This window comes from Lampetra fluviatilis, chromosome 43, assembly GCF_964198595.1.
Source record: "Lampetra fluviatilis chromosome 43, kcLamFluv1.1, whole genome shotgun sequence".
Classification (NCBI taxonomy): Eukaryota; Metazoa; Chordata; class Hyperoartia; order Petromyzontiformes; family Petromyzontidae; genus Lampetra; species Lampetra fluviatilis.
The window spans coordinates 6,017,522-6,038,117 of NC_136317.1; the positions used below are offsets into that span (position 1 = coordinate 6,017,522).

Genomic DNA, 20,596 nt, shown 5'->3' on the forward strand with positions numbered 1-20,596 from the left:
ATGCGCTATGAGGTGAAGACGTGGGAGCGTCGTGTGTCTGTGGTTTGTCGTGCAGAGAGCGAGCGAGCGAGACAGAGAGAGGCAGAAAGCGGTGAGCTTCGGGCTCACGGTATCGGGACGCCTCGGACGCATGCACCTGGCGCGCGCCCACTCGGGCACAGGTGACAGCGTGGTCCAAATGTCTTGTGACCCCCTGTTTCACATTTTTTTTCTTCGCTAAAACGTCACGTATTTATTTTGTGTAATACTGAGGCTTGCTCGAAACAGAAATGTATGTACTAAGGGAAAGGGGAAAAAATTAGGGGTTGATTAATTTGGGGGGTGTGTGGGGGGGGGGGGTGGTCACAGGACATCTGGACCACTACCCTGTACTATGGGGGAGGTATCGACGCATCTCCTGCAGACTCAGTGGTGTTACTGATCCGCGCACCTCGCTTGCGATGCACGTGTCGCCGGTTCGATCCGATCTCCCGGCGCGGCAAGCTGTAACGCGTGAATGGGTGCAAGTTTGTTTTTTGAATGTCCCCCTGTCCCTTGCAGCCTCCGGTCCATGCAGCAGTAGGAGGGTACAGGATGTCAATGGGTTTGAGTTATAATATATCAATGGGTTATAATGATAATAAATCAATGGGTTAGAATGATAATTATATATCAATGGATTCGAATGATTGTATATCAATGGGTTAGAATAATATATCAATGGGTTATAATGAGAATATATCGACGGGTTACAATGATTGATAATTTATCAATGGGTTTGAATGATAATTTATCAATGGGTTAGAATGATAATTTATCAATGGGTCCACCACAGGGAGACGATTGGAAAGCCGCGTGTGGTGGTGTGGGTACTCTTATTTTGTTTCACATATGACAAAAAAAAAGTTGTCTTTCTGGACGTATTAAGTGAACAATTACGCGCGGTCTGATGCTCATTTGGAGATTTCACAGATGATTGCGCGGGGTGTCAGCTCGCTCGGTGCAATTAAAGCCACATCCGATGCTAAACTTCGCCATTAACTCCCGCAAATTAGAACGTCGCCGAATGTGGGAGCCATTCCCCTCTGATTAAATGTTTAACATTTCCTTTTGAAAATGTGAAAAATCATTTTCAGCGCGCGATACGTATGAGGAGGAGGATGACTACGATGATGATGATGATTGGCGGTGGTGGAGAGTGAACGACGGAGGGGCAATCAAAGGAGAGATGGCGCCCACAGAGAGCGTCCAACAGAATATTTGTTCACTTAGGGGGTTCATACTCTTAGTTCTTTCGGTAAAGTCACGTAGGTAAAAAATGAAATAAAAAATTAATAAAAATAAAATAAAAATAAAAATCACGACGTCGTGATTTTTATTTTATTTTTTAAAATCACGACTTTGTGATTTTTATTTTTATTTTATTATATTTTTATTTTTTATTTTTATAAATTTTTTTATTTCATTTTTTACCTACGTGACGAAAGCTTCAAATCTACACTTAGGGGGTGTTAGGCCTCACAACCATTTGCGGCCTTCGGCCAGGAAAGTCACCAATTGCACACGAACGACGCATTCACGCGAGCACCCGATGCTCCGTTTTGATGTTTAAAAATGAAACATGTTTGAATTGTATTGTGTTTTGAATTAGATAAGTTTATTTCTTCATTAAAAGCTTATGTCATTTTACGTTTGGAAGACTTCATTGAAAAGGACATTTCGTGTGAATTTTCTTTCGTCTTTAAGTCGATGTCCTTGCTGGGGGTTCGGTTCGATGCGGACTTTCACCTGGTTGGGATTGCGGGATCGAGATACGGCGACACGGAGCTGCTGGCCGTGCGAGAAGACCGCCGTCTGCAGATCGATTCCAACGTCATCGAACGTCTGTCCCTGCGCCTCCGTCGTTCATGCAGGGGGCGCGTAGGTTTGCAGCGCCCCCTGTATGAAAACGACTAAAAGTGCAGCGTTCATCACAGATAAAGTTGTGCGCTTATAAAAGCGAAAACTGGAGGAATCCGATGAGCTATGAAGTTCTTTTTCACGGATGTCCAACTGCGGAGATGGAGCGCGGAAATCGGCTCGCGTGGATTTCTCAGTGCTGGACGAATTGTCGCCTTTTCACACCTCCCCCCCCCACACCGCACCTCCGATTATCACGGTTGGCTACGTACGGTGCGAAAGAAGTTCAACATTCTGTCCATACAAACATCGCGGAATCGTGAGCAATGGTGCCGATATAGGGGGAGGAAGGGCCTCGCATCCAGCAGTGGCATAGCAAACGGTTCGCTATGAAGCAGTAATAATATACTGTATATATTAGGATTATTTTAAATTTCACAATCATTTGATGTCATTATAAACTGGGTGATTACGATAGACGATTAGGATGCACAAACACGCGTGAAATGGTGAGTGTGGTAATTATGGTTGATTACGCAATTGCTTAATTGCTTAATTGATACTGGTAGGAACCTCCTGGTTACACCAGCCCACAGGGGATTATTGTGTCCGTCGTGCATGGCGGGTCAGGGTGGGGAGGGTGGGGCTGGGTGGGGAGGGGCTGGGTGGGGGTGGGAGGGAGGGGAGGGGCTGGGTGGGGGGTGGGAGGGAGAGGAGGGGCTGGATGGGGGGTGGGAGGGAGGGGAGGGGCTGGTGGGGGGTGGGAGAGAGGGGAGGGGCTGGGTGGGGAGAGTGGGGCTGGGTGGGGGGTGGGAGAGGTGGGGCTGGGTGGGGAGGGGCTGGTCACCCCGTGGTGCCCTTATAAAACTCAACGTGTAACCTACTCACGCCGGCTTGTGCCCGCCCTCACAGTCGGGCATATTTGCGGAATACACCACGCCGCCGTTGACCCTGGCCATTGACCGAGCAACCCAACGTTCCTACCAGCTCCCTCCGCAGGAGGAATGTGTTTATTTTCGTCTTTGATTCAATCATTTGCTGCTGCTGCTGCTGTGTTGACACTGGTGCATAAGGTACAGACAATAACAACAACAACAACAGCTCAACACTGTGGCCTTAAGAAGAAAACAATATACACGAGGAGACGTTTCGGGCAATGGCCCTCCTTCGTGGCGCATACGGAGACTGCGCAGCAGTGGATTCGTGTGAGATGGCAACTGCGTTTGCCTGCACCATGACGGGAATTGCACTTGGAACATATTTTTTTCCGATCATCACAATATTTAAAATTGTCGAAGGAATTGTTAGCTGATGGTAGTGACCGTACGACGTTTATGTGACTGCTTGTCTGAATGCAATGCAATCCGTTTAGGGTTATCAGGGGTGGGGGGGGGGGGGGTAAGAAAATAAATACTGAATACTTTTGAAAACTGAAACGTGGCTCTAGATGATGACGATTCACTGTCTCGGTGAGTGAAACATTTCAGCACGAATGCACGTGATCATGGGGTATAGTGATAATTATAGTTAACACGTTATGACACTTGATGCAATATAATACATACACAGTTATTATTTTAATTATTAAATAAATAAAAAATTTCTGGCAAAAAAAATTACGTTGGCAAAAAAATGGTCCCATTAAGATATCCAAATATTTAAGTATTTTCAGTACGTAGAAATATGGCTTGTTGAAATAACAACACAAAAACCCCCTTTATATTATTAAAGGGTTTGTCTGGAAGCCAATATTTGCGTAACTACTCACACGCCTATTTAAAACGACGTCATCAGAAATCCTTGAAAAGAAGAGTGAACTCTCATCAGGTCCCGTGAACAAGTGCAGCCGCCAATTATTATAGTCCACTGTGCCTCTCTTCTCCACCCATGTCGTATAGAGAAGGCGCATTGCCTGAAACGTTGCTTCATACATTTGGTTTCCCCGTTAAGACCACACACAGCGGTGTTATTGACGAATGTGAAAATTGTTGTTCTTGTTGTTAATATATGCTGGTAGACACGGGGGGCGGGGGTGGGCAGGGAAAATTTTCTGTAGCTCAGCCCTGGACAGCTCCTGCCGCAACAGAGCGCCCACATCGCGGTGATTTCAACTCAGCGCTGGCGGATCGTCCGTGCTGGGTAAATGTGTTTTCTCTTTCTCTCTCTTCTCTTCCCTTCCTGCCTCGGAAGTGGATCCTGTTACGGCGCGTTAATCGAGATGCGATCTCGCGTCGTGCAATTGGAACATCTCCATTGGACATCTCTCACGATGGCGAGAGAGAGAGAGCGCGCGCGTGTGCGTGCGTGTGCGTGTTTGTGTGTATCAGAGTGCGTCCGAGTGTGTGTGCGTGTGTGTGCGTGTTTGTGCGTACGTGTGTGTGTGCGTGTATCAGAGTGCGTGCATGTGTGTGTGCGTGCGCGCGTGCGTGCGTGCGCGCGTGCGTGCGTGTGCGTGCGTGTGTGTGTTGTGCGTGTGCGCATGTGTGTGTGCGTGTTTGTGTGTGCGTGTGTGTGTGCGTGTGTGTGTGTGCGTGCATGTGTGTGTTATCTTTGTGTGTGCGTGCATGTTTGTGCGTGTGTGTGTGTGTGCGCGGGAGAGATGGAGGGGAGAGAGAGAGTGAGAGAGTGGAGTGAGTGAATCGCATCTTCACTCAGCTTTCCATTCACACCTCGTATAATATTAATTATTATTTATATACATTTATTACATTATTATTCTTCCCCCCCACCCTTCTTCTCTACGTCGGAAATTGCCCCATTCATCACTCCCCGCGCCGTAAGTGACAAGAAATAAATACAGACGTTCACATTAACCTTGTTTGCCTCTTAAAGCGGGCCGTTAGTATCAATATTTAATGGTAATTGCACTATTGCCTTACGCTGAGCTCACACATTATGGGGGGAGGGGGGGGCGGAGGATTGTTGGGCGGGGGGGGGGCAGGGAGAGAGGGATGGACAGGTGAGAGGGGAGGAGAAGGATGGAGAGAGTGATGGGGAGATGGATGGATGGAGGATGGCATGGGAAGAGGGATGGAGGTACGTAGTGATGGGGAGATGGAGGGAGCGATGCAGACGTGGAGGAGAAGAATTGGGCGAGTGATGGGGATATGGATGAGAGATGGCGAGGAGGGGTGAGAGATTGATGGATATCAGAATGGAGAGGTATGGACGGAGCGATGGAGAGGTTGGAGGGGGGGGGGATGAAGAGACTACATGACCATCGCTGCGGTCATCGGTCAACAAGTAAACAACAGTAAAGACAACATCATTGTAACTCACTTTAATGCAATTTGAGTTGGCACTAAATTCTGCTAGAAATTTATTTAAAAATAAAAATAATAAGAGCTATATAATAGAATAATACATTTTATTACGCTTACTTATTCAAATTTACGCAGCAGACGATGTTGTGTGCGCTGCGTCTAATACCGATTGAGTCATTTGCAGGAAACGTCTTTATCCTTGCTGCTGTTTGGCCAATACCAGTGGCACTGTGCGTGTGGGTGTGTGCGCGTTGTTTCTTATTAGCTGATGTAATTAATGACTCCCTCATTTATGAAAGACTTGGATAACCCGCTGTCAATTAATCGTCTCACGCCTTCAACGGGGCCGCCGACCCGTGCAAGATTTCGTCTGGAACCACGGACCAATTTACCCCCCCCGCACCCCGCCCCCCTAAACTCTTCCCCCCTCTCGTGTCACGATCAGAAGCTGCCGAATTGCAGCGAGGTGATAGCCCACGGCCCACAAAATAATTGTGACCAGCCAAAGTAGCGACACCTTAGCTCGTACCGATGCATTCATACGGTCAATAAGAATGGATCTCGTGATAACCAACTCATTCCAAAATGCTAAATTACCGACGTGAGTTTAAAGATTCTAAACGCGCGCGTGCCGATGGGTATGCGATGGGTGTGCGATGGGTGTGCGATGGGTGTGCGATGGGTATGCGATGGGTATGCGATGGGTGTGCGATGGGTGTGCGATGGGTATGCGATGGGTATGCGATGGGTATGCGATGGGTGTGCGATGGGTATGCGATGGGTATGCGATGGGTATGCGATGGGTGTGCGATGGGTGTGCGATGGGTATGCGATGGGTATGCGATGGGTGTGCGATGGGTATGCGATGGGTATGCGATGGGTGTGCGATGGGTGTGCGATGGGTATGCGATGGGTGTGCGATGGGTGTGCGATGGGTGTGCGATGGGTGTGCGATGGGTGTGCGATGGGTGTGCGATGGGTGTGCGATGGGTATGCGATGGGTATGCGATGGGTGTGCGATGGGTATGCGATGGGTATGCGATGGGTGTGCGATGGGTGTGCGATGGGTGTGCGATGGGTATGCGATGGGTGTGCGATGGGTGTGCGATGGGTGTGCGATGGGTGTGCGATGGGTGTGCGATGGGTATGCGATGGGTATGCGATGGGTGTGCGATGGGTATGCGATGGGTGTGCGATGGGTGTGCGATGGGTGTGCGATGGGTATGCGATGGGTGTGCGATGGGTGTGCGATGGGTGTGCGATGGGTATGCGATGGGTATGCGATGGGTATGCGATGGGTGTGCGATGGGTATGCGATGGGTATGCGATGGGTATGCGATGGGTGTGCGATGGGTATGCGATGGGTGTGCGATGGGTGTGCGATGGGTATGCGATGGGTATGCGATGGGTGTGCGATGGGTGTGCGATGGGTATGCGATGGGTATGCGATGGGTGTGCGATGGGTATGCGATGGGTATGCGATGGGTATGCGATGGGTGTGCGATGGGTATGCGATGGGTGTGCGATGGGTGTGCGATGGGTGTGCGATGGGTATGCGATGGGTATGCGATGGGTGTGCGATGGGTGTGCGATGGGTATGCGATGGGTGTGCGATGGGTGTGCGATGGGTGTGCGTCAACTGACTAATGGGGGCAGCACTGCCAACGAGATGCGCCCATCTCAGAGGCACGACCCGGGCGAAGTATTTGAATCAACCCTCGCGAGAAGGTTAAGCCACACCGGCTGGGTGGTACCGAGAAGCGACGAGATCTAGGGTAACGGGGGGTGGAGGGCAAGACACTAGACGTGGGAGAAGACGAGAGACATCAGAGAGAAGGGGGAGGGGGGGTTAAAGCGGCCGGAGGAGGAGAATGCGGAGGGCAACAGCAGCGGTGGACGGTAGCGGCCGCGGTAAAAGATGGCCCCGCAGAGCGGCCGCGATGAGCGATCGATGCCAAGTGGATCACGGGGCTCTGTTAGCGAGCGGCGGACAAATTAGGCGGCCAGGGCGGCTGTCCGAACAGCTTTGCCCCCACCGAGTGTCATTTTTCAGGCTACGGGGAGGAGGAAGGCAACGGCCACGAGGAGGAGGAGGTCGTGCAGGTTGTGCAGCGGTGGGGGTGGCCACCGGGCACGTGAAAAGGTCTTGCAGCGGCCGTAATTAAATCCTTCTCGCTGGAAATGTTTTCTATTTTATTTATTTATTTTTGTGTTGCCCAGTCCCCCGTTTCCCCGGGCGGGGGGGGGGGCTCCGCCTCTCGCCCCATCGTCGTTGGAGCACCAAGGCGGCGTAGTGGGGGGAGGCGGTGAGATGGGGAGGGGCGGTGTGGTGGTGGGGGGCGGTGTGGTGGAGAGGGGCGGTGTGGTGGGGGGAGGCGGTGTGGTGGGGAGAGTTGGCGACCCGAGTTTGATTCCTGCTCACGGCCAACACCAGTGACGATTATCTGAACCGGGCCTCCCCTAGGTCGACTCAGCCTCAAACGAGTCCTTGGTGCGGTGTGTAAACATTCCCGCTGTGGAGACAAAGGCGGCCGGGCGTGGTCTTGGCCACCCACCCCCTCGTGCGCCGTGCGGCCTTCATAGGTGCTAACAGCACTTGCCCCAACAGTCTGCCAAGGCTACACTGGGGACCTTTATCTTTGTGTGTGTGCGCGGCGTCAATGAGAATCCTTTATACTGGTAGGAACCTCCTGGTTACACCAGCTCACAGGGGATTATTGTGTCCGTCGTGCAGGGAGGGGCTGGGTGGGGAGGGAGGGATGGGCTGGGTGGGGAGGGGCTGGGTGGGTAGGGTGGGGCTGGGTGGGGGGTGGGGCTGGGTGGGGAGGGGCTGGTCACCCCGTGGTGCCCTTATAAAACTCAACGTTTAACCTACTCACGCCGGCTTGTGCCCGCCCTCACAGTCGGCCATATTTGCGGAATACACCACGCCGCCGTTGACCCTGCAGGCCATTGACCGAGCAACCCAACGTTCCTACCAGCTCCCTCCGCAGGAATGTGTGTTAACCCGCACATTAAATAAGTGTCGAGTTGTTCAGTGCATTGTTGTTGTGTAACGGCGTGGGAACTCAAGATCGCGGGGCGAGTCGCACTTGCAAGAGTGACCTGCGGTGTCACCACAACAACAACAACGACGGAACAAAAAGTACAAAAGAACCGTGGTCGCAATGGAGCGAATAGAATTCAAAGCCGAAAGAAGCAAATCGAGATCGGAGTCGAGACAACGCACCGATTTTCTCCCTCTTCATCTCTCCCCTTCCTCTCCACTTGCCCGTGCAGAGCCATCGACATCTCCCGCTGGCAGACGACTCTCTGATGATGTATCCCACCGCCCCCCCCCCCTTCTTCTATCGCTACTCACCGTGGTTCGCGTGAACGTCCCTCCGTCGTTCGCTTCACCCCCCACCCCCTACCACCACACTGACCGCTGCATCTCATCCACACGGCGGTCAACCAGCTCACAACTCCAGGTCACGGCGACTCACTCACTCGCTCATCTACTCACTCGTGCCAAATATGCTAAATTCATCTTGATTTGCAAATTATTTTGTCAAGGCGCTCTTCTTCCACCTCCAACCCAGCTTATATATACGCTCCAAGCTTGGCAGTGTTTCATTTTTCACCTGAAGACGGCTGCTTGCGTTGTGGCCGAAACGTCGTGAGAATTATTTTATTATGTTTTATTTGTATTATTTTATTACTTCCCTTCTACGTGACTTTACCGAAAGAACCAAGAAGAAAAATGCACCCGTGTAGCCTGTAACAGACTGTAGGGGCACGTGCTGTTAGCGAGTAGCACCTATGAAGGCCGGAACGGCACACGAGGGGGTGGGTGGCCAACACCACGCCCGGCCGCCTTTGTCTCCCCAGGGGTGATGTTTTACATATAGCACCAGGCACTCACTTAAGACTGAGTCGACCTACTAACTCACTCATCTACCATGCTGTAGGGCAAAACACCACACTAATCCACTCACTCACCCACCTAGTCACCCACCCACTCGCCACACTGCAAGTCATCTCCCTTCTCTTTTTGCTCCTTCCCTCGCCACTGCTGCACTTGGAACGCCTTCTTCCATCATCATCATCATCGTCGTCGTCGTCATCATCATCGCCTCTTTTCCCCAAGTTCTTAAAAATATATCGATTTTTAAATTCTCAAGAAACGGATGAATTCTCATCAATTACAACTTCAATTCGTGCTGCATGTTGCTGGTCGCTTGGACGGGGTGGGGGTGAGAATTTGGGGCCTGTGGTGTCATTTAATTCACCGAAATATATTTGATAAAACAATAGACAACCCTCGCCACCTCTCAAATATAGATACATCTTTTTTATCGAAATGTTTTGGTTCAAATTCCGCGAGTGGAGCAGAACCTCCGGACAGACCTTGGAGCGTGACTTCTGTAAAACGAGCGGGCACGCTGACACGAACCGCGCGCTTCCTTCCATGTGTATTTACATCGTACAATAACACCACGGATGTATACACACACACACGCACGCGCGCGTGTGTGCGTATATATATAGGGTATTGCGTCAGAACGGTAAGCAATGCCAAACCTAACACCCACGGAGAATATTAGGCCGGCGGGGGAAGAGATGGAGAGGGGGTGGTGGTGGGGGGGATGCAGGTCAATGGTGGAAAATGAGCCGGTGTTATATTTTCTGAGCTGCATCTAATTGATTTGCGCCATTACGGGAAAACTGGAATCAATGGGCAGCGAACTCAAGACGGGGAATTTCGTCACTTTCCAGTAATGAAGCCAAAATTAAAGCGTGGCGAAAGAGAATAATAACAACAAATACTCCGAAAAAGAACGACCGTAATAACCCGTGTCGTGCAAACGCGGTGTTCGTAATATTGCAATCGTTTTATATTAAAAGCGAAGGTACGGGCGCAGACCTGCAACTGCTCGCTCACGCCACTGCTGGCAGAAGGGGCCTCCACTCCTGGAGGGAGCTCTGACGAGCCCCTCCAGAGGGCATTGGGCCTACTCTTCCAACGCTGGGCCGGACATCTTGGAAGAATAAGAAGTGGAAGTACCCACGATTTACCGCACCACAAGCGGTCTGCCAATGAAAACTACAAACTAACCTATTTTTTAAAATTTTATTTTACCAGGTAAGGTCCATTGAGCTATGTAGCTCTTTTTCAGAAGCGATCTGGCGGCCACAGATGATGGCTCAACGAAGCGGCGTATCACGTGGACATTTATAGCAGCAGCCCAATACTTAAAAACGCGTGATGTTGAATCTAAATGTGGAGGGGAAAAAACCGGTGGGTCCTGGAGAAACACGACCACATGTCTCTACTCATTCATACCGCTGGAATCGGCGGGGTGGCGGGGGTGCATTTGAACAGCTTGAACCAATTTGTCTCCTCCACTGCCGCGGTGGGAGATCGAATGATATCGAACCGTTGATCTCTGGGGTTGTATAATTCCAGCGGGGCGAAGCGATACGCTTCCGGCAGCATCCCGATAATGATGGGCGCGATCGGAGACGTCGTTTGTCACGCGGCGGTGCTGAGTCTCAACGGCAGGAGCGGTGGCGTGAACGACGAGTGAGCGATGTTATGACATACGACCTTTGACCTAGGGTTTAAAAAAAAAAACCCCACGAACCAAAGATTTCCACCACCACGCTAATTTAATTGGGTTTTTATGGAATGTCAAAAGTCCGTTTCCTGTTCTCTAATGGTATTAATTGACAGCTGGGAATATATAAATATATATTATTATAGATGTATTATTTTTCTACCCACGTGACTTTACCGAAAGAACCAAAGAGTATGGATTCCTGCAGTCACGAAAGCTTCAAATCAAGATTATATTATTCTGTGTTCATCAAGTTGTGTCCGGGCTTATGTGCGATGGGGAGGAGGTAGCGACTCAAATCGTGGAATTTCAGCACCGGCATCTCCCAGGACGTTAGGCAGAGCCCCTGGACCACGGTTACGAGTTCACAATGTCAAGGTCAAGTTGATTCTGTGCAACCAGGGCGAGCACTCAAGAGGTCAGGACGAGAGTTTAATTCGCAAGCCGTAACCTGGGTCACCAACAAGGACAACAGCAAAAACAAATAACAACAAAATATTCGAACGAACGAAATGAAACTCAGAGCGGACACGTGTCCAATGTTCCCAAGGTCGTGGGTTCAAACACTAGTTCGACTTGTGCCATCGTTGGTCCATACACAAACTGGGTCCCGCCATGGAAATGTGGAATTTCCAACAGTACTCGACGTACGACTGAGCATGGAGGCACGTGGTGTTGGTTACATCTTCAATGAGATTATTTTTGGCAAAATAAAACAAAATCGGCGACGCAAAAACGAACTTGCGTACATATTGACTGCATGTGTACGGACGGGTGAGATGATAAGTGGGAGCGGTGGCGCTGTGGTTAGCGCTACGCTGCGCTATGAACTCGGCGCCCCGAGTTGAATTCCCGCTCAGGACCAACAACAGTGACGATTATTTGAACCTGTCCTGGACCTCTCCTAGATCGACTCGGCCTCAAATGAGTACTTGGAGCTGTGTGTAAACATCGTCACTCGGGAGACAAAGGCGGCCGGGCGTGGTACTGGCCACCCACCCCCTCGTGTGCCGTGCCGGTCTTCATAGGTGCTCGCTAACAGCACTTGCCCCCAAAGTCTGTGAAAGCTACACGGGAGGTCTTTGTATTTGCCTTTTGTGCACGTGTCATCACGTGTTTGCTATGTGTACGCTTTAATTGGCACCCTGGAACATCCTTGCAAACGAGACGTCCCATCTCAAGGGGTGATTATCCGGGTGAACTATTTGAACAAGTAACTAAATACGCAAGACATCTCCATCGCCAACATCTCTGTGAACCGCGATGGCTTTCATCCACTTCATAAACATTTTAATCTGGCTCTTTAATACCTAGCACTGTATCGTATTAAAAAAAATACAAAGATCCCCCTTATAGCCTGCACTGGCTGTTGGGGCAAGTGCTGTTAGCAAGCACATTTGATCGATGAAAATCAGCACTGTGCACTAGAGGGCAGTACCACCACGCCAGGACCACCTTTGTCTCCCCAGTGGTGATGCTTTACACTACGCTCGGCCCGATCCTACTTACTATCCAGCCGTCTCGAGTTTTCTGCCTGGCTGCTGGCTGGGCTCCTCTGCACCCAGACGCGAACTCTGTTTTGTTCGTGGCTGCTGCGGGGTCGTTACTACCGAAGCTCGCTTGGTAACTGGCTACACGGGGGGATTTCCCGTGTAACAAATTAACGTTGAGTTGAATTGAAACGGCGGAGAAAAAATAAGTTAGGAAGACTTTTAATAATACTATTAATAGATATAGCGACAGATAAGAGGTGGAATTAAACTATGCCAAAGACTGAATTCCACTCATTTAAATTCGCTCTAACTTTTACATTTGGGTTCCTATTAATGCGATTCTTTTGCCAGGATATTCTTGAAATCCTGGAGAATAATAGAAAAAAAATCATCACAAAACACATTATCCTGGCCTTTCATTATTACAAAAAAAAAACCTGATTACTTTTAGTGCTCCGAGTTACAGGAGAATCGTGGGATATGACCACTGACTCATATTCTCCATTGCAGAGCAGCAAAGGGACTCTCTACTCGTCATACTCGTAACAACAACAACAATAATTATAAGAATGATTTACGTAATTATACAATTATTCACAATGTGTCACGGACATGAACGACGGCGATTTGTGTACGATCAAACACCCCTCCCCGTCACCCCCCGCTCCTCCCCATGGCTACTGTCACAGCGTGGGGGGGGGGCTTCATCCAGCAGTGGATAGATTGAGGGCTGCAAATGAAAGGGGTTGGGTGGAGGGGTGGGTGGAGGGGCGGGTGGAGGGGCGGGGGGGGCAGCACTACGATCGGTGGCGGGTGGCTGTGAAGGACGGCCGCATCTTCCCCGGCTCACGGGAGAAGTTTACAACGTCCCGCCCGATGCCTGTCGGCCAAGTGACCGCAACTCCGCGTCTGATATCTCTGGGTTAAGGCGAGGTGTGGGGGGGGGGGAGGCAGGCGGGGGTGGGGGTTGGTGGTGGGGGGAGGAGAAGGCTCAGTGGGGGTGGGTGGGTTGGTGGGGGGAGATGGTGTACGTTTGCTTTCAGCCACAGTGCTTACAAAATCGATTTTTCGCCGGGTTCCGGCTGCTAAAGTGAGGAGAGGTGGAGGGGAGGGGGGCAAGGAGGAAGACATCATCACTGGTAGCTGTGTGCCGGGGTGAGATCGAATTCGAGAAGGGGATGAATGGGGGTGAGCGCACGCACGCACGCAGCGTAATGCCCGCAAGCGGTAACGTCAAGCCGAGTAGCCCCATTCGTCACGAGATGCCCGTGACGGTAATTAACGCAATGTAACAATTAACGGGGTAAGGACCCCTGTGGCTCGATTGGGCCACTTTGCCCGTGGCTGAGCGTGGGCCCCGTGCTGAGCGTGTGGTTGGCGTGTCCTGCTGTCGAGTCGCGCCGCGTGCTGTTGCAAGATGTTAACTACCTCGCCCGCTAGTTCCGTCAGTTCCTATGATCACTGTTTCATTGCTTTCATGGCTTTATTTTGGTGATTTCGAAAAGTGTATTGGTTTAGCCATGTTTGTTTGTTGTAGTACAGAGATAGACTGATGGCCTTAATCTAAGTTGTCTTGTGGTTGTTGTTGGTTGTTTGACTTGCATCCCACTGGGATTTTTGCACACAGCATTGGTGTGTAACAGTGTTTTTTTTTGCAATATTTTGCTGTCTTTTCTTGGATTTTCTGTTTGCACTCAGTCACATATTCACTTTAAGATGTTTTTTTGTTCATGTTTTTGTTTGTTGCGGTTGCACCCTATTCAAAAGGCTCACAGGGCTACACCTAATAAATTAACTTGAACTTGAACCTCGCCTGCTATACACGAGGTCGTGGTTTCGAACCCGAGCCGTGACGCCTGTTGTGAACTTTGAGTTTATGTGTTCTCTCTCTCTCTATCTCTCTCCCCGTGGCTGTGTGGATTTTCTCCGCTTCCTCTGCTGTTTCACCTCCACAGTTAGAAACGCGCGTTTGGAGTATTTGACTGATATACATTTCCACGTGATCAGCCACTTCGTTGAGCTATCATTTGTGGCCAGGTCGCTTTTGAAAAGAACAACATAGCTCAGTGGGTACCTTACCTGGTAAAGCAAAACATCATTGAGTTTAAATTTCGATTGAAAGCTTTCGTGACTGCAGGGATTCATCTTCTTGGTTCTTTCGGTAAAGTGACTTTACCGAAAGAACCAAGAAGATCGTTGAGTTTAGTTTTTGTTCCGGAACGTTGTCCGACGTTTCGTTCCGCGTGCTTCTTCTTCTTCTTCTTTTTCGCGAACTGACACCTTGAATCTCGAAGGAGATCTCAGCATGGAAAGCGAAACGTCGGACCTCGTGCCTGAACAACAACTGGGGGCTGCGCATCGCGGCGCAGACCGCGGAAACAATGCCGAGTGCATTGAGTCAACACGAGCGCCAATATACATTCTCTCTCTCTGCATATGAAATACACCAGCTTCGTGTGGCTTTCCCGAATAACAGCAGCAACAGCCAGGAGTAGCAGCAGCAGTAGCCAGCAACATCAGCCAGCAGCATCAGCAGCAGCAGTAGCACCAGCAGGCAGCAGCCTCAGCAGCACCAGCAGTAGGCAGCAGCAGCCAGCAGCAGCAACAGCCTCAGCAGCAGCAACAGCAGCAACAGCAGCAACAGCCTCAGCAGCAGCAGTAGCAGCAGTAGCAGCAGCCAGCAGCTGTAGCAGGAGCAGTAGCACCAGCAGCAGGCAGCAGCAGCCAGCAGCAGCAGCAACAGCAGCAGCAGCCAGCAGTAACCAGCAGCAGTAGCCAGCAGCAGCACCAGGAGCAGCAGCAGCAGCTATAGCAGCCAGCTACAGCAGCAGCAGCAACAGCACCAGGAGCAGCAGCAGCTACAGCAGCCAGCAGCAACAGCTACAGCAGCAGCAGCTACAACAGCAGCAGCACCAGGAGCAGCAGCAGCAGCTACAGCAGCCAGCAGCAGCTACAGCAGCAGCAGCAGCCAGCAGCAGCAGCAACAGCAGCAGCAGCAGCAGCAACAGCATCAGCACCAGGAGCAGCAGCAGCAGCTACAGCAGCCAGCAGCAGCAGGAGCCAGCAGCAGTAGCAGCAGCACCAGCAGCAGGCAGCAGCAGTAGCAACAGCAGCAGCAGCAGCCAGCAGCAGTAGCCAGCAAATAGCAGCAGCAGCTACAGCAGCTACAACAGCTACAGCTATAGCAGCTACAACAGCAGCAGCAGCCAGCAGCAGCATTTGTTTAAACAGAAAACCTCTGGACCAGTATCGATCTTCTGGGCCTCATCAGCAGAGGCAAGCCTATTAAACAAACACTGCTGGATTGCCGGATGTTATTTTAAGATGTCACCAGCCCAATTAATGATGAGTTGTGTTTATCGTACACGTTTGGGGAGGAAACCGGTGCGCTTGGAGAAAACCCACGCGTTGCACGAGGGGGCAACACTCAATCCCCGTACAGATGGGCACAGATGTAGATTAGTTCTCACCTGGTTAAACTTGCTGTACTGCCTTCTCCTGGCGGTCCATGGTTACGGCTCCTCCTCGACACCCACAGGGAAGGGAGTTTCACGCAGCATCTGCGTGTGATTAACCAAACCCTCGCTTCCATCTCCACAGTGCTGGAACTTAACTAAAATCTCCGCACAGATTGATCCAATAGCCTGTTGCTTCCCTGATATTTTCTCGCCGCCTCAGAGTCCAATCTTAAAACGCCTGTTTGTTATTTCTTTCTCTCGACTTTATCCCATTCAAATGCGTGCCAGGCTCAAAATCCCGCTTAGCTTGCGAGATCTGACGACACCCGAGATCTGTCGAGATCTGGCGATATTCGAGATCTGGCGAAATCTGAGATCTGTCAAGATCTGGCAACATCCGAGATCTGTCGAGATCTGGCAACATCCGAGATCTGTCGAGATCTGGCAACATCCGAGATCTGTCGAGATCTGACGACTTCCGAGATCTGTTGAGATCTGGCGAAATCTCAGATCTGTCGAGATCTGACGACTTCCGAGATCTGTCGAGATCTGGCGAAATCTCAGATCTGTCGAAATCTGACGACTTCCGAGATCTGTTGAGATCTGGCGAAATCTCAGATCTGTCGAGATCTGACGACATCCGAGATCTGTCGAGATCTGGCGAAATCTCAGATCTGTCGAGATCTGACGACTTCCGAGATCTGTTGAGATCTGGCGAAATCTCAGATCTGTCGAGATCTGGCGACATTCGAGATCTGTCGAGATCTGACGACATCCGAGGGGCGGTGGTGACGTTGGTCATGGGTTCGAGTTCTGGGGGAGATCTCACGCGCAGACGAGGGGACGACACAAAAAAAAACACAAATTCGCGAAAATAGTTGCGGAGCCTTCTTGCTGTACTGCACAACTTTTTCAGGTGAGCGGATGGGGTCCCGTCGGCCTTCAGGGTACACGCCATGAGGTTTAGAGGGCCCGCATGTTTGGCGAGATGTTAACTACCTCGCCTGGTGTGCAGGAGGTTGTGGGTTCTATCCCGAACCTTGACGCCTGCTGTATCCTTTTAAGTTTGCACGTCTTTCTAAGTCTCATCATCATCATCATCGCGGTGGCTAAGAGATGTTAACTACGTCGTCTGGTATGCAGGAGGTCGTGGGTTCGATCCCAACATTGACGACTGCTGCTGTATATTTGGAGTTTGCGTGACTCTCTCATCATCATCACGGTGGCTATGAGATGTTAACTACCTCGCCTGGTGTACAGGAGGTCGTGGGGTCGATCCCGATCCTGATACGTGCAGCTGTATATTTGGAGTTTGCGTATCTCTCTCTCTCCCCGTGGTCATGTGATTTTTTCTCTCGAGTTCTCCGATTTTCCCCTCCACATTTAGAAACATACGTTTAGCGTAATTGGCTGCTATATATTTCCGCGTGATAAGCCACTTCGTTGAGCTATCACTTGTGGCCATATCGCTTCTGAAAAAGAGCTGTACAGCTCTGTGGGGGCCTTACCTGGTAAAATATAAATCATTGTTTTGAGTTTTAGTTGAGGCCGAGGCTCACGGCACGGCAGCCCGAGTGGGTGGTGGTGCCACCACCAACAACCAACTCCCCGCCGTCTTTGTCTCCCCCGTGCTGATATTTATACACGGCACAAGATAATAATAATATTATTATAACGGGTATATTTTATTATTTTATTATTATAACGATGACATTCAATTATTGTATTATTATAATAACGATGATATATTATTATTATTATATTATTATAACGATGATTTTATTATTATATATATTTTCACGATGATATATTATTATATTATATTATTATAATAACGATGATTTATTATTATATTATTATAACGATGATTTTATGATTATATATTATTTTCACGATCATATTTTATTATTATATGAGATTATTATAACGATATTTTATTATTGTTATATTATAATAACGATGATTTTATTATTATATTATAACGATTATATTTTATTATATTATTATAACGATGATAATTATTATGATATTATTATACCGATTATTTTATTATTATATGATATTATTTCACGATGATATTTTATTATTATTATATTATTATAACGATGCTTTTATTTTTTCAACGACGTGGCAAGGTGTGCAGCGTGATCACCGTTGGCTCATGTGACGTCAATCATACGTGAACATTACCACAAAGACAAAGATCCCCTGTGTAGCCTTTGCACACTTTTGGGTCAAGTGCTGTTAGCGGGTAGCACCTGTGAAGACCGGCACGGCACACGAGGGTGTGGATGACCAGCACCACGCCCGGCCGCCTTTGTCTCCAGAGTGGCGAAGTTTACACACCACGCCAGGTACTCATTTGAGGCTGAGTCGACCTAGGGGATGGTCCAAGACCGGCTCAGATATTCGTCACTCGTGTTGGTCGTGAGTGGGAATCGAACTCGGGTCGACGGGTTCGTATCGCAGCGCAGCACATTCCCACATCCATAACTAATGTACACAGACAAACAAATGCAAAGGTTTATATCTTGATTTGAAGCGTTCGTGACTGCAGGAATCCATACTCTTTGGTTCTTTCGGTAAAGTCACGTGGGTAGAAAAAAAATAATAGATCACGACGTTTCGATCGCTTATAGTTTCGAGAGAAAAAAAACTAAACTTTTTATTTTAGAAGAAGACCCTTAGCTGCCTCAAAATAACCACAATAACAAGCACGCAGGCGGATTAACAAAATGTTAATCCGAGTCCATTAATACTCTAACATTAATTGCAGCGCAACTCAGAAGGGAGGTTTCCACACTTGATGTAAATGCATGCAGTCAAACATAAAGACAGATTTGCGCTGATCAAAGACTCTGCATCCGCGACTGCCAATAATGCATCGCAGACAGCCCTTTGATATTTCCCCCCCTCAACCCCCCCCCCCCATCGTCTTAGTGGGTTACTTTTTTGGGGGAGGCGAGGTGGGGGTCGTTGAAGACATTTCATTTTTATTTTAATCTATCCACCACACGGGTTGGTCGTCGGCGCCACAAGGAGGCGTCACAGCCCAACGTTTGAACTTGGCACCAACAGGAGCCTCACAGACCGACTCAGCAGACGACGATGCAGTACGTGCGGCAAGTCCTCGTTTAACGCTGTTTGCGTTACGTTACGTGGAGCACACACCAAGAACACTTGTACACCAAGAACACGTGTACACACAAAAGATCCCCCGTATAGCCTTAACAGCCTGTAGGGGCAATTGCTGTTAGCGAGCACCTATGAAGGCCGGAACGGTACACGAGGAGGTGGGTGGCCAGAACCACGCCCGACCGCCTTTGTCTCCCCAGTGGCGATGTTTACACACCGCACCAGGTACTCATGTCAGGCTGAGTCGACCTAGAGGAGGCCCAGGACCGGTTCAGATAATCGTCACTGGCGTTGGCCGTGAGCGGGAATCGAACCCGGGTCGCCGGGTGCATAGCGCAGCGTAGCGCTAACCACACGACCATGATATCTCAATCTCAATGTGATTCGGGGCGCTTGACGCAGACAGCGTTAAATGCACGTGAGTGTGTATGTGGAACTTCGTTTGCACCGCACGCAACCCATCGTGCTGATCGGAGTTGCTCAGCGCGCGTCACGTTGGACGTGCTTAACAATCAACGGGCGCGTGTAACAACCGGTGGATTTGTATTTGGTTGGGGGAGTAAATTGGTAAGGACTGGAGTTTGGTGAACTGTGTAGCAGCGTCTCGTCAGCAGAGTCGGGTTAGCCAATCAAATATTGCTGGGTTATCGGATGGTTTTGGCCAATAATGGTGCAGCATTAACGGACACACAGACTCAGATGATTGGTTATGGGAGCGCACAGACTAGTTGGTAGGTTCCACAAGAGGGTGTTTTTTTTTTGGTGGGGGGGGGGGTAGGATCGCGCTAATAAAATTGTTTCGTTAAATCCGGCACGTGCAATTCGTAAGGTTTGTCACGTAAACAAAACGTGACAACCAGCTTCATCAGGTGATTAGCCTGACACTGATTGTGATTACCAGCGAAACGATCACACTCGATTTGTAAATGCTGTGGCTTCACTCTCCGCCACACCGGTGTGCTGCATTAGCAACGAATTGCCATGTTTTGTTTACGTGAAAACCCTTAACTAATTGGCCGTGTCAGGTGGTGGTGGGTTTAAAAACACAATTATATTCATGCGGTCTAACACCAAAAACAAACCCCCTTTATTATGGATAATATTGGTCGCGAAATCTTACCACGTATTAATTTCGTTGGTCGTAGCTTCCTGCATCCTATACCATGTTTATCGCTGGCACATCCGAGCCGAGCCAGTCAGTGGTTTATTTTTCCACTGACTATTTCCCGAGCCGAGCCAGAACCAAACCGCGTAACGCTGGCCCAACAGGACCTCTGAAATCTGGCTCGGGAGCCACGCAGGGCCAGGTTAGGGGAGAACAACTCGGCCGCCTCCCGAACTGCGTTCCCTTGATGGCTCGGCTCGGTCGTGCAGTGGAAAAAGGTGCAACGAAGGACGCGTGATGGTGAGCACCAGACTCTGGTCGAGCACCTTCTGCTGCAAGTGTAGCGACGTTGACAGCTGCACGTCAGATGCAGCTCCGCGGGCAGGGGAGAGCTCATTAAAAGCGTCGGCCTTTGTGGTTTAATTTATTTATAAATGATTATTTTACTTATTTGCAAAACTAAAAAAAAACGAGATCATTTGAGAACGGAAGAGCCCTCGTTAGGCGCAAGACTAGAGACATATCATAGCGCTGCAATTTTTGTTCACTCGCTTTTGGGGTTTGATAGGAGAGGGGTGGGGGGGGGAACATGTGATTCGTGAGACGCTCACCAAACACACAAACACACACACACACAAATCACGGCATTTCGTGAACGCGTCCT

The 20,596-nt window shown here is 49.7% G+C and overlaps 1 long non-coding RNA gene across 1 annotated transcript in view; it reads left to right on the top strand.

The window, feature by feature from the left end:
• The first annotated feature begins 3,989 nt into the window (after positions 1-3,989).
• LOC144946940 (uncharacterized) overlaps positions 3,990-20,596 on the top strand; it is a 31,183-nt gene continuing 14,576 nt past the window's right edge. Inside the window, exon 1 of the long non-coding RNA XR_013639959.1 lies at positions 3,990-4,017. This is a non-coding gene — a long non-coding RNA (uncharacterized LOC144946940). The remainder of the gene's footprint in view (positions 4,018-20,596) is intronic.